Raw genomic sequence first — 12,536 nt, 5'->3', positions numbered from 1 at the left:
TATGAAAGAATTAGTACTTTCATTAAGCATACTTAAACGGCTAATTGGCAAAAGACAAACTGTAATAAGCCCTCTCAGAAAGCCCCTCTCTAACCTTTGTTAGTAAGCTTTTCTGTAGTCTGCCTGTTGATTTATTTTTCGTTTGAACAGTGCACAACATGAAGAGACGGAACACTGGCTTGTCACAATGCACCCCGCTTGGTCGGTGCTGGAAGGTGCCTGGGATTGCACGACTGTCGGCCTTGGGGGAGTGTGTGCGCCTTCTGGTAACACATATCCCTCTAGGCCTGGACGGTTCCCAGGCAATGAGGGGCGATCACCTTTTTTGTTTTGAAGTTCTGCCGATTAAAAAAAAAAATAATAATAATCTGCTCTTATCAGTTTAATATCTGATACGTCCCCTATCTGGGCACCATATATTAAATGGATTTTTAGAACAGGGAGATGGAAAAAGAGCTTGCTCTGTCCACTTCATGCATTGACCTGGTATTGCAGTACCTCCAGGACCGGTGCACCCCTTCTTAACCCAGTTTCCAAAAGCAGAAATGAATTCACCTGATCAATATTAGCCCGATTAATGAATTGAAAGAAAGCAAACCACTTCATATGCTCAATTTGGCCCATTCACTTTTCACACTTTCCCCCTTTTTTATCTTTTACACTTTTTACTTGCTTTATTCAACCAAAAGCTGCGCCGAATAGCAAACTCATCTCAACTCAACCTGACCAACTCTGCTATGTTCCGTGCAGTATCTTGTTCTCAATCTTATCTACAGCATTTGCAATTGGATGGAATAGATCCCTTTTGGACAAAGTGGATTCAGCTGCTGCTGCAGTGACTACAGGTGTGAGAAGATCTAGAATTGGCATCAGGTGCTATCTATCTATCTATCTATCTATCAACTTCCACTCCAATTAAAGTTACCTGTTTATTCCTACCATGCATTGTTTTTTGGTGTTTTCTTTGAGCAATGATGATCTTTTTCCTGATCTGTTGGCTCACTCTCCTGGAGGAAGAGTTTGCTTGCTCTTGGACTTTCAAAAAGAGAGGTCATGATAGACATTTAGCTTCTGAGCCCAACTGGGGACAGGCATGGGTGATGAATGTGTTGCAACCTGCTGCGAAGCCAGATACTGCAACATAAGTAACGTCAAATACTAAGAATGGGCGGCCTATGAAAGAATTAGTACTTTCATTAAGCATACTTAAATGGCTAATTGGGAAAAAACAAACTGTAAAAAGCCCTCTCAGAAAGCCCCTCTCTAACCTTGGTTAGTAAGCTTTTCTGTAGTCTGCCTGTTGATTTATTTTCCCTTTGAACAGTGCATAACATGAAGAGACGGAACAGTGGCGTCACAATGCCCCCCGCTGACATCACAATAGCGCTGCTGCCTAGAAAGCCAGTTGCGCAGCAGAAGTTGCTCTTTGGGTGGGATGGTGGGCTAGGGGAATGAGGGGGCAAACACTTTTCTTCCCGGGTGGTAGGGGGATGACAAGGGAAGGGATGCGGGTGGTGGGAGGGGTGCAAAGGGCAGGGATTGGGGGCTGGGAGGGGAAGGGAAAAGATTAGGGTTTGGGGATGGTGGAAGGGTTTTCTACGGGTAAGGATGGCAAAGGGTGGCAGTGACGGAAAGTCAGGCAGCCTGTCCTGTCCTGTCCTGTCTTGTCTGTCTTTTTGTATCATGAATTGGAAAAACCGCAAGAGGGAGGGGAGATGCTTGTGCCCAAAAGGAGGAGTTATTCAGATTCATTGCAGTGGGCGGCGGCTGCAAAACGCACCATTCTTCTTGTTTTTGCTCTGCAAAACAGCCTTTTGAAGGGTTGGCTTGGGTGACAAAATGTCTTCTGTAGGCGTGGGTTTGTCTCCCTCTCCCTAAGATGTGTCCAGCATAGGCCAGGGTGCCACCCAAGGCCAAAAATAAATCGGGTTATTGCTTCTTGGCCTTTTGGCTAAGATCAAGTGTAGTTTCGGAGGATGCTACCTTGGCCGGTGCTGGAAGGTGCCTGGGATTGCACGACTGTCGGCCTTGGGGGAGTGTGCGCGCCTTCTGGTAACACATATCCCTCTTGTCCTGGACGGTTCCCAGGCAACGAGGGGCGATCACCTTTTTTGTTTTGAAGTTCTGCCGATTAAAAAAATAAATAAATCTGCTCTTATCAGTTAAATATCTGATACGTCCCCTATCTGGGCAACATATATTAAATGGATTTTTAGAACAGGGAGATGGAAAAAGAGCTTGCTCTGTCCACTCCACGCATTGCCTTGGTATTGCAACCTGCTGCGAAGCCTGATACTGCAACATAAGTAACGTCAAATACTAAGAATGGGCGGCCTATGAAAGAATTAGTACTTTCATTAAGCATACTTAAACGGCTAATTGGGAAAAGACAAACTGTAAAAAGCCCTCTCAGAAAGCCCCTCTCTAACCTTTGTTAGTAAGCTTTTCTGTAGTCTGCCTGTTGATTTATTTTCCGTTTGAACAGTGCACAACATGAAGAGACGAAACACTGGTGTCACAATGCCCCCCGCTGACATCACAATAGCGCTGCTGCCTGGAAAGCCAGTTGCGCAGCAGAAGTTGCTCTTTGGGTGGGATGGTGGGCTAGGGGAAGGAGGGGGCAAACACTTTTCTTCCCGGGTGGTAGGAGGATGACAGGGGAAGGGATGCGGGTGGTGGGATGGGTGCAAAGGGCAGGGATTGGGGGCTGGGAGGGGAAGGGAAAAGATTAGGGTTTGGGGATGGTGGAAGGCTTTTCTACGGGTAAGGATGGCAAAGGGTGGCAGTGACGGAAAGTCAGGCAGCCTGTCCTGTCCTGTCCTGTCTTGTCTGTCTTTTTGTATCATGAATTGGAAAAACCGCAAGAGGGAGGGGAGGTGCTTGTGCCCAAAAGGAGGAGTTATTCAGATTCATTGCAGTGGGCGGCGGCTGCAAAACGCACCATTTTTCTTGTTTTTGCTCTACAAAACAGCCTTTTCAAGGGTTGGCTTGGGTGACAAAGTGTCTTCTGTAGGCGTGGGTTTGTCTCCCTCTCCCTAAGATGTGTCCGGCATAGGCCAGGGTGCCACCCAAGGCCGAAACCAATTCGGGTTATCGCTTCTTGGCCTTTTGGCTAAGATCAAGTGTAGTTTCGGAGGATGCTACCTTGGTCGGTGCTGGAAGGTGCCTGGGTTTGCACGACTGTCGGCCTTGGGGGAGTGTGTGCGCCTTCTGGTAACACATATCCCTCTAGTCCTGGACGGTTCCCAGGCAATGAGGGATGTTCACCTTTTTTGTTTTGAAGTTCTGCCGATTAAAAAAAAAAAATAAATCTGCTCTTATCAGTTTAATATCTGATACGTCCCCTATCTGGGCACCATATATTAAATGGATTTTTAGAACAGGGAGATGGAAAAGGAGCTTGCTCTGTCCACTCCACGCATTGACCTGGTATTGCAGTACCTCCAGAACCGGTGCACCCCTTCTTAACCCAGTTTCCAAAAGCAGAAATAAATTCACCTGATCAATATTAGCCCGATTAATGAATTGAAAGAAAGCAAACCACTTCATATGCTCAATTTGGCCCATTCACTTTTCCCACTTTCCCCCTTTTTTTATCTTTTACATTTTTTTCTTGCTTTATTCAGCCAAAAGCTGCGCCGAATAGCAAACTCCTCCACTCAACCTGACCAACTCTGCTATGTTCCATGCAGTATCTTGTTGTCAATCTTATCTACAGCATTTGCAATTGAATGGAATAGATCCCTTATAGACAAAGTGGATTCAGCTGCTGCTGCAGTGACTGCAGGTGTGAGAAGATCTAGAATTGGCATCAGTTGCTATCTATCTATCTATCTATCTATCTATCTATCTATCTATCAACTTCCACTCCAATTAAAGTTACCTGTTTATTCCTACCATGCATTGTTTTTTGGTGTTTTCTTTGAGCAATGATGATCTTTTTCCTGATCTGTTGGCTCACTCTCCTGGAGGAAGAGTTTGCTTGCTCTTGGACTTTCAAAAAGAGAGGTCATGATAGACATTTAGCTTCTGAGCCCAACTGGGGACAGGCATGGGTGATGAATAAGTTGCAACCTGCTGCGAAGCCAGATACTGCAACATAAGTAACGTCAAATACTAAGAATGGGCGGCCTATAAAAGAATTAGTACTTTCATTAAGCATACTTAAACGGCTAATTGGGAAAAGACAAACTGTAAAAAGCCCTCTCAGAAAGCCCCTCTCTAACCTTTGTTAGTAAGCTTTTCTGTAGTTTGCCTGTTGATTTATTTTCCGTTTGAACAGTGCACAACATGAAGAAACGAAACACTGGTGTCACAATGCCCCCCGCTGACATCACAATAGCGCTGCTGCCTAGAAAGCCAGTTGCGCAGCAGAAGTTGCTCTTTGGGTGGGATGGTGGGCTAGGGGAAGGAGGGAGCAAACACTTTTCTTCCCGGGTGGTAGGAGGATGACAGGGGAAGGGATGCGGGTGGTGGGAGGGGCGCAAAGGGCAGGGATTGGGGGATGGGAGGGGAAGGGAAAAGATTAGGGTTTGGGGATGGTGGAAGGCTTTTCTACGGGTAAGGATGGCAAAGGGTGGCAGTGACGGAAAGTCAGGCAGCCTGTCCTGTCTTGTCTGTCTTTTTGTATCATGAATTGGAAAGACCGCAAGAGGGAAAGGAGGTGCTTGTGCCCAAAAGGAGGAGTTATTCAGATTCATTGCAGTGGGCGGCGGCTGCAAAACGCACCATTCTTCTTGTTTTTGCTCTACAAAACAGCCTTTTCAAGGGTTGGCTTGGGTGACAAAATGTCTTCTGTAGGCGTGGGTTTGTCTCCCTCTCCCTAAAATGTGTCCGGCATAGGCCAGGGTGCCACCCGAGGCCGAAACCAATTCGGGTTATTGCTTCTTGGCCTTTTGGCTCAGATCAAGTGTAGTTTGGGAGGGAACTACTTTGGTCGGTGCTGGAAGTTGCCTGGGTTTGCACTACTGCTGGCCTTGGGGGAGTGTGCATCGTAGGATGTCGTAGCCCTCTTGTGCCGGACGGTTTCCTGGGCAACGAGAGGCGGTCACTTTTTTATTTTCAAGCTCATCCTTCATAAAAAAAAAATCTGTGCTGATCAGTTTAATATCTGATACGTCCCCTATCTGGGGACCATATATTAAATGGATTTTTAGAACAGGGAGATTGAAAAAAAGCTTGCTCTGTCCACTCCACGCATTGACCTGGTATTGCAGTACCTCCAGGACCGGTGCACCCCTTCTTAACCCAGTTTCCAAAAGCAGAAATGAATTCACCTGATCAATATTAGCCCGATTAATGAATTGAAAGAAAACAAACCACTTCATATGCTCAATTTGGCCCATTCACCTTTCACACTTTCCCCCTTTTTTTATCTTTTACACTTTTTACTTGGTTTATTCAACCAATAGCTGCGTCAAATAGCAAACTCATCTCCACTCAACCTGACCAACTATGCTATGTCCCATGCAGTATCTTGTTCTCAATCTTATCTACAGCATTTGCAATTGAATGGAATAGATCCCTTTTGGACAAAGTGGATTCAGCTGCTGCTGCAGTGACTACAGGTGTGAGAAGATCTAGAATTGGCATCAGGTGCTATCTATCTATCTATCAACTTCCACTCCAATTAAAGTTACCTGTTTATTCCTACCATGCATTGTTTTTTGGTGTTTTCTTTGAGCAATGATGATCTTTTACCTGATCTATTGGCTCACTCTCCTGGAGGAAGAGTTTGCTTGCTCTTGGACTTTCAAAAAGAGAGGTCATGATAGACATTTAGCTTCTGAGCCCAACTGGGGACAGGCATGGGTGATGAATGTGTTGCAACCTGCTGCAAAGTCTGATACTGCAACATAAGTAACGTCAAATACTAAGAATGGGCGGCCTATGAAAGAATTAGTACTTTCATTAAGAATACTTAAACGGCTAATTGGGAAAAGACAAACTGTAAAAAGCCCTCTCAGAAAGCCCCTCTCTAACCTTTGTTAGTAAGCTTTTCTGTAGTCTGCCTGTTGATTTATTTTCCGTTTGCACAATGCACAACATGAAGAGACGGAACACTGGCGTCACAATGCCCCCCGCTGACATCACAATAGTGCTGCTGCCTAGAAAGCCAGTTGCGCAGCAGAAGTTGTTCTTTGGGTGGGATGGTGGGCTAGGGGAAGGAGGGGGAAAACACTTTTCTTCCTGGGTGGTAGGGGGATGACAGGGGAAGGGATGGGGGTGGTGGGAGGGGTGCAAAGGGCAGGGATTGGGGGCTGAGAGGGGAAAGGAAAAGTTACGGTTTGGGGATGGTGGAAGGGTTTTCTACGGGTAAGGATTGCAAAGGGTGGCAGTGACGGAAAGTCAGGCAGCCTGTCCTGTCTTGTCTGTCTTTTTGTATCATGAATTGGAAAGACCGCAAGGGGGAGGGGAGGTGCTTGTGCCCAAAAGGAGAAGTTATTCAGATTCATTGCAGTGGGTGGCGGCTGCAAAACGCACCATTCTTCTTGTTTTTGCTCTGCAAAACAGCCTTTTCAAGGGTTGGCTTGGGTGACAAAATGTCTTCTGTAGGCGTGGGTTTGTCTCCCTCTCCCTAAGATGTGTCCGGCATAGGCCAGGGTGCCACCTGAGGCCGAAACCAATTCGGGTTATCGCTTCTTGGCCTTTTGGCTCAGATCAAGTGTAGTTTGGGAGGGAACTACTTTGGTCGGTGCTGGAAGTTGCCTGGGTTTGCACTACTGCTGGCCTTGGGGGAGTGTGCATCGTAGGATGTCGTAGCCCTCTTGTGCCGGACGGTTTCCTGGGCAACGAGAGGCGGTCACTTTTTTATTTTCAAGCTCATCCTTCATAAAAAAAAAAATCTGTGCTGATCAGTTTAATATCTGATACGTCCCCTATCTGGGGACCATATATTAAATGGATTTTTAGAACAGGGAGATTGAAAAAAAGCTTGCTCTGTCCACTCCACGCATTGACCTGGTATTGCAGTACCTCCAGGACCGGTGCACCCCTTCTTAACCCAGTTTCCAAAAGCAGAAATGAATTAACCTGATCAATATTATCCCGATTAATGAATTGAAAGAAAACAAACCACTTCATATGCTCAATTTGGCCCATTCACCTTTCACACTTTCCCCCTTTTTTTATCTTTTACACTTTTTACTTGGTTTATTCAACCAATAGCTGCGCCAAATAGCAAACTCATCTCCACTCAACCTGACCAACTATGCTATGTCCCATGCAGTATCTTGTTCTCAATCTTATCTACAGCATTTGCAATTGAATGGAATAGATCCCTTTTGGACAAAGTGGATTCAGCTGCTGCTGCAGTGACTACAGGTGTGAGAAGATCTAGAATTGGCATCAGGTGCTATCTATCTATCTATCAACTTCCACTCCAATTAAAGTTACCTGTTTATTCCTACCATGCATTGTTTTTTGGTGTTTTCTTTGAGCAATGATGATCTTTTACCTGATCTATTGGCTCACTCTCCTGGAGGAAGAGTTTGCTTGCTCTTGGACTTTCAAAAAGAGAGGTCATGATAGACATTTAGCTTCTGAGCCCAACTGGGGACAGGCATGGGTGATGAATGTGTTGCAACCTGCTGCGAAGTCTGATACTGCAACATAAGTAACGTCAAATACTAAGAATGGGCGGCCTATGAAAGAATTAGTACTTTCATTAAGAATACTTAAACGGCTAATTGGGAAAAGACAAACTGTAAAAAGCCCTCTCAGAAAGCCCCTCTCTAACCTTTGTTAGTAAGCTTTTCTGTAGTCTGCCTGTTGATTTATTTTCCGTTTGCACAATGCACAACATGAAGAGACGGAACACTGGCGTCACAATGCCCCCCGCTGACATCACAATAGTGCTGCTGCCTAGAAAGCCAGTTGCGCAGCAGAAGTTGTTCTTTGGGTGGGATGGTGGGCTAGGGGAAGGAGGGGGAAAACACTTTTCTTCCTGGGTGGTAGGGGGATGACAGGGGAAGGGATGGGGGTGGTGGGAGGGGTGCAAAGGGCAGGGATTGGGGGCTGAGAGGGGAAAGGAAAAGTTACGGTTTGGGGATGGTGGAAGGGTTTTCTACGGGTAAGGATTGCAAAGGGTGGCAGTGACGGAAAGTCAGGCAGCCTGTCCTGTCTTGTCTGTCTTTTTGTATCATGAATTGGAAAGACCGCAAGGGGGAGGGGAGGTGCTTGTGCCCAAAAGGAGAAGTTATTCAGATTCATTGCAGTGGGTGGCGGCTGCAAAACGCACCATTCTTCTTGTTTTTGCTCTGCAAAACAGCCTTTTCAAGGGTTGGCTTGGGTGACAAAATGTCTTCTGTAGGCGTGGGTTTGTCTCCCTCTCCCTAAGATGTGTCCGGCATAGGCCAGGATGCCACCTGAGGCCGAAACCAATTCGGGTTATCGCTTCTTGGCCTTTTGGCTCAGATCAAGTGTAGTTTGGGAGGGAACTACTTTGGTCGGTGCTGGAAGTTGCCTGGGTTTGCACTACTGCTGGCCTTGGGGGAGTGTGCATCGTAGGATGTCGTAGCCCTCTTGTGCCGGACGGTTTCCTGGGCAACGAGAGGCGGTCACTTTTTTATTTTCAAGCTCATCCTTCATAAAAAAAAAAATCTGTGCTGATCAGTTTAATATCTGATACGTCCCCTATCTGGGGACCATATATTAAATGGATTTTTAGAACAGGGAGATTGAAAAAAAGCTTGCTCTGTCCACTCCACGCATTGACCTGGTATTGCAGTACCTCCAGGACCGGTGCACCCCTTCTTAACCCAGTTTCCAAAAGCAGAAATGAATTAACCTGATCAATATTATCCCGATTAATGAATTGAAAGAAAACAAACCACTTCATATGCTCAATTTGGCCCATTCACCTTTCACACTTTCCCCCTTTTTTTATCTTTTACACTTTTTACTTGGTTTATTCAACCAATAGCTGCGCCAAATAGCAAACTCATCTCCACTCAACCTGACCAACTATGCTATGTCCCATGCAGTATCTTGTTCTCAATCTTATCTACAGCATTTGCAATTGAATGGAATAGATCCCTTTTGGACAAAGTGGATTCAGCTGCTGCTGCAGTGACTACAGGTGTGAGAAGATCTAGAATTGGCATCAGGTGCTATCTATCTATCTATCTATCAACTTCCACTCCAATTAAAGTTACCTGTTTATTCCTACCATGCATTGTTTTTTGGTGTTTTCTTTGAGCAATGATGATCTTTTACCTGATCTATTGGCTCACTCTCCTGGAGGAAGAGTTTGCTTGCTCTTGGACTTTCAAAAAGAGAGGTCATGATAGACATTTAGCTTCTGAGCCCAACTGGGGACAGGCATGGGTGATGAATGTGTTGCAACCTGCTGCGAAGTCTGATACTGCAACATAAGTAACGTCAAATACTAAGAATGGGCGGCCTATGAAAGAATTAGTACTTTCATTAAGAATACTTAAACGGCTAATTGGGAAAAGACAAACTGTAAAAAGCCCTCTCAGAAAGCCCCTCTCTAACCTTTGTTAGTAAGCTTTTCTGTAGTCTGCCTGTTGATTTATTTTCCGTTTGCACAATGCACAACATGAAGAGACGGAACACTGGCGTCACAATGCCCCCCGCTGACATCACAATAGTGCTGCTGCCTAGAAAGCCAGTTGGGCAGCAGAAGTTGCTCTTTGGGTGGGATGGTGGGCTAGGGGAAGGAGGGGGAAAACACTTTTCTTCCTGGGTGGTAGGGGGATGACAGGGGAAGGGATGGGGGTGGTGGGAGGGGTGCAAAGGGCAGGGATTGGGGGCTGAGAGGGGAAAGGAAAAGTTACGGTTTGGGGATGGTGGAAGGGTTTTCTACGGGTAAGGATTGCAAAGGGTGGCAGTGACGGAAAGTCAGGCAGCCTGTCCTGTCTTGTCTGTCTTTTTGTATCATGAATTGGAAAGACCGCAAGGGGGAGGGGAGGTGCTTGTGCCCAAAAGGAGAAGTTATTCAGATTCATTGCAGTGGGTGGCGGCTGCAAAACGCACCATTCTTCTTGTTTTTGCTCTGCAAAACAGCCTTTTCAAGGGTTGGCTTGGGTGACAAAATGTCTTCTGTAGGCGTGGGTTTGTCTCCCTCTCCCTAAGATGTGTCCGGCATAGGCCAGGGTGCCACCTGAGGCCGAAACCAATTCGGGTTATCGCTTCTTGGCCTTTTGGCTCAGATCAAGTGTAGTTTGGGAGGGAACTACTTTGGTCGGTGCTGGAAGTTGCCTGGGTTTGCACTACTGCTGGCCTTGGGGGAGTGTGCATCGTAGGATGTCGTAGCCCTCTTGTGCCGGACGGTTTCCTGGGCAACGAGAGGCGGTCACTTTTTTATTTTCAAGCTCATCCTTCATAAAAAAAAAAATCTGTGCTGATCAGTTTAATATCTGATACGTCCCCTATCTGGGGACCATATATTAAATGGATTTTTAGAACAGGGAGATTGAAAAAAAGCTTGCTCTGTCCACTCCACGCATTGACCTGGTATTGCAGTACCTCCAGAACCGGTGCACCCCTTCTTAACCCAGTTTCCAAAAGCAGAAATGAATTCACCTGATCAATATTAGCCCGATTAATGAATTGAAAGAAAACAAACCACTTCATATGCTCAATTTGGCCCATTCACTTTTCACACTTTCCCCCTTTTTTTATCTTTTACACTTTTTACTTGCTTTATTCAACCAATAGCTGCGCCAAATAGCAAACTCATCTCCACTCAACCTGACCAACTCTGCTATGTCCCATGCAGTATCTTGTTCTCAATCTTATCTACAGCATTTGCAATTGAATGGAATAGATCCCTTTTGGACAAAGTGGATTCAGCTGCTGCTGCAGTGACTACAGGTGTGAGAAGATCTAGAATTGGCATCAGGTGCCATCTATCTATCTATCAACTTCCACTCCAATTAAAGTTACCTGTTTATTCCTACCATGCATTGTTTTTTGGTGTTTTCTTTGAGCAATGATGATCTTTTACCTGATCTATTGGCTCACTCTCCTGGAGGAAGAGTTTGCTTGCTCTTGGACTTTCAAAAAGAGAGGTCATGATAGACATTTAGCTTCTGAGCCCAACTGGGGACAGGCATGGGTGATGAATGTGTTGCAACCTGCTGCGAAGTCTGATACTGCAACATAAGTAACGTCAAATACTAAGAATGGGCGGCCTATGAAAGAATTAGTACTTTCATTAAGAATACTTAAACGGCTAATTGGGAAAAGACAAACTGTGAAAAGCCCTCTCAGAAAGCCCCTCTCTAACCTTTGTTAGTAAGCTTTTCTGTAGTCTGCCTGTTGATTTATTTTCCGTTTGCACAATGCACAACATGAAGAGACGGAACACTGGCGTCACAATGCCCACCGCTGACATCACAATAGTGCTGCTGCCTAGAAAGCCAGTTGCGCAGCAGAAGTTGCTCTTTGGGTGGGATGGTGGGCTAGGGGAAGGAGGGGGAAAACACTTTTCTTCCTGGGTGGTAGGGGGATGACAGGGGAAGGGATGGGGGTGGTGGGAGGGGTGCAAAGGGCAGGGATTGGGGGCTGAGAGGGGAAAGGAAAAGATACGGTTTGGGGATGGTGGAAGGGTTTTCTACGGGTAAGGATTGCAAAGGGTGGCAGTGACGGAAAGTCAGGCAGCCTGTCCTGTCTTGTCTGTCTTTTTGTATCATGAATTGGAAAGACCGCAAGGGGGAGGGGAGGTGCTTGTGCACAAAAGGAGACGTTATTCAGATTCATTGCAGTGGGCGGCGGCTGAAAAACGCACCATTCTTCTTGTTTTTGCTCTGCAAAACAGCCTTTTCAAGGGTTGGCTTGGGTGACAAAATGTCTTCTGTAGGCGTGGGTTTGTCTCCATCTCCCTAAGATGTGTCCGGCATAGGCCAGGGTGCCACCCGAGGCCGAAACCAATTCGGGTTATCGCTTCTTGGCCTTTTGGCTAAGATCAAGTGTAATTTCGGAGGACGCTACCTTGGTCGGTGCTGGAGGTTGCCTGGGATTGCACGACTGCCGGCCTTGGGGGAGTGTGTGCGCCTTCTGGTGACACATAGCCCTATTGTGCCGGACGGTTCCCAGGCAACGAGAGGCGATCACCTTTTTTGTTTTAAAGTCCTACCGATGAATGAAAAAAAAAAAAATCTGTTCTTATCAGTTAAATATCTGATAAGTCCCCTATCTGGGGACCATATATTAAATGGATTTTTAGAACAGGGAGATGGAAAAAGAGCTTGCTCTGTCCACTCCACGCATTGACCTGGTATTGCAGTACCTCTAGGACTGTGGATCCGGGTCCGAGCAGCCCATCGGCTGTTGTAGGGGCGGCACATCTACATTTGAGGCCACTTTTTTGGGGGAGAAACGGGTCGAGATGAAATAAGAAATAGAGATATGAAATAAAAAGAATGTCTCAGCACACCAACTGTTTTCTGTGGGATGTCAGATAAGCAAGATAACATTTTATTGGTTATGCGCACATTTGTGATTCTGCATATACACAATTTCATCATTAGATTGGTGCCCTGATAGGGAGTATAGGGAGAGAAACAGGG

At 46.1% G+C, this 12,536-nt stretch overlaps 5 non-coding genes and 4 pseudogenes across 5 annotated transcripts; all 9 read left to right on the top strand.

The window, feature by feature from the left end:
- The first annotated feature begins 315 nt into the window (after window positions 1-315).
- Window positions 316-520, top strand: LOC142305041 (U2 spliceosomal RNA; annotated as a pseudogene).
- A 1,581-nt stretch (window positions 521-2,101) lies between these two features.
- Window positions 2,102-2,303, top strand: LOC142305134 (U2 spliceosomal RNA; annotated as a pseudogene).
- Window positions 2,304-3,092: 789 nt separating this feature from the next.
- On the top strand, window positions 3,093-3,237 carry LOC142305168 (U2 spliceosomal RNA; annotated as a pseudogene).
- A 26-nt stretch (window positions 3,238-3,263) lies between these two features.
- On the top strand, window positions 3,264-3,463 carry LOC142305066 (U2 spliceosomal RNA). Its single transcript, XR_012753703.1, has one exon. It is a non-coding gene; the product is annotated as a U2 spliceosomal RNA (small nuclear RNA).
- A 1,583-nt stretch (window positions 3,464-5,046) lies between these two features.
- Window positions 5,047-5,241, top strand: LOC142305100 (U2 spliceosomal RNA). Its single transcript, XR_012753736.1, has one exon. It is a non-coding gene; the product is annotated as a U2 spliceosomal RNA (small nuclear RNA).
- A 1,560-nt stretch (window positions 5,242-6,801) lies between these two features.
- LOC142305089 (U2 spliceosomal RNA) lies at window positions 6,802-6,997 on the top strand. Its single transcript, XR_012753725.1, has one exon. It is a non-coding gene; the product is annotated as a U2 spliceosomal RNA (small nuclear RNA).
- A 1,560-nt stretch (window positions 6,998-8,557) lies between these two features.
- LOC142305077 (U2 spliceosomal RNA) lies at window positions 8,558-8,753 on the top strand. The gene has a single exon (XR_012753714.1). It is a non-coding gene; the product is annotated as a U2 spliceosomal RNA (small nuclear RNA).
- Window positions 8,754-10,317: 1,564 nt separating this feature from the next.
- Window positions 10,318-10,513, top strand: LOC142305122 (U2 spliceosomal RNA). Its single transcript, XR_012753757.1, has one exon. It is a non-coding gene; the product is annotated as a U2 spliceosomal RNA (small nuclear RNA).
- A 1,563-nt stretch (window positions 10,514-12,076) lies between these two features.
- LOC142305111 (U2 spliceosomal RNA) lies at window positions 12,077-12,277 on the top strand (annotated as a pseudogene).
- The last annotated feature ends 259 nt before the right edge of the window (window positions 12,278-12,536 follow it).

This window comes from Anomaloglossus baeobatrachus, chromosome 4, assembly GCF_048569485.1.
Source record: "Anomaloglossus baeobatrachus isolate aAnoBae1 chromosome 4, aAnoBae1.hap1, whole genome shotgun sequence".
Lineage (NCBI taxonomy): Eukaryota > Metazoa > Chordata > Amphibia > Anura > Aromobatidae > Anomaloglossus > Anomaloglossus baeobatrachus.
This window is presented reverse-complemented; position numbering and strand designations above follow the sequence as displayed.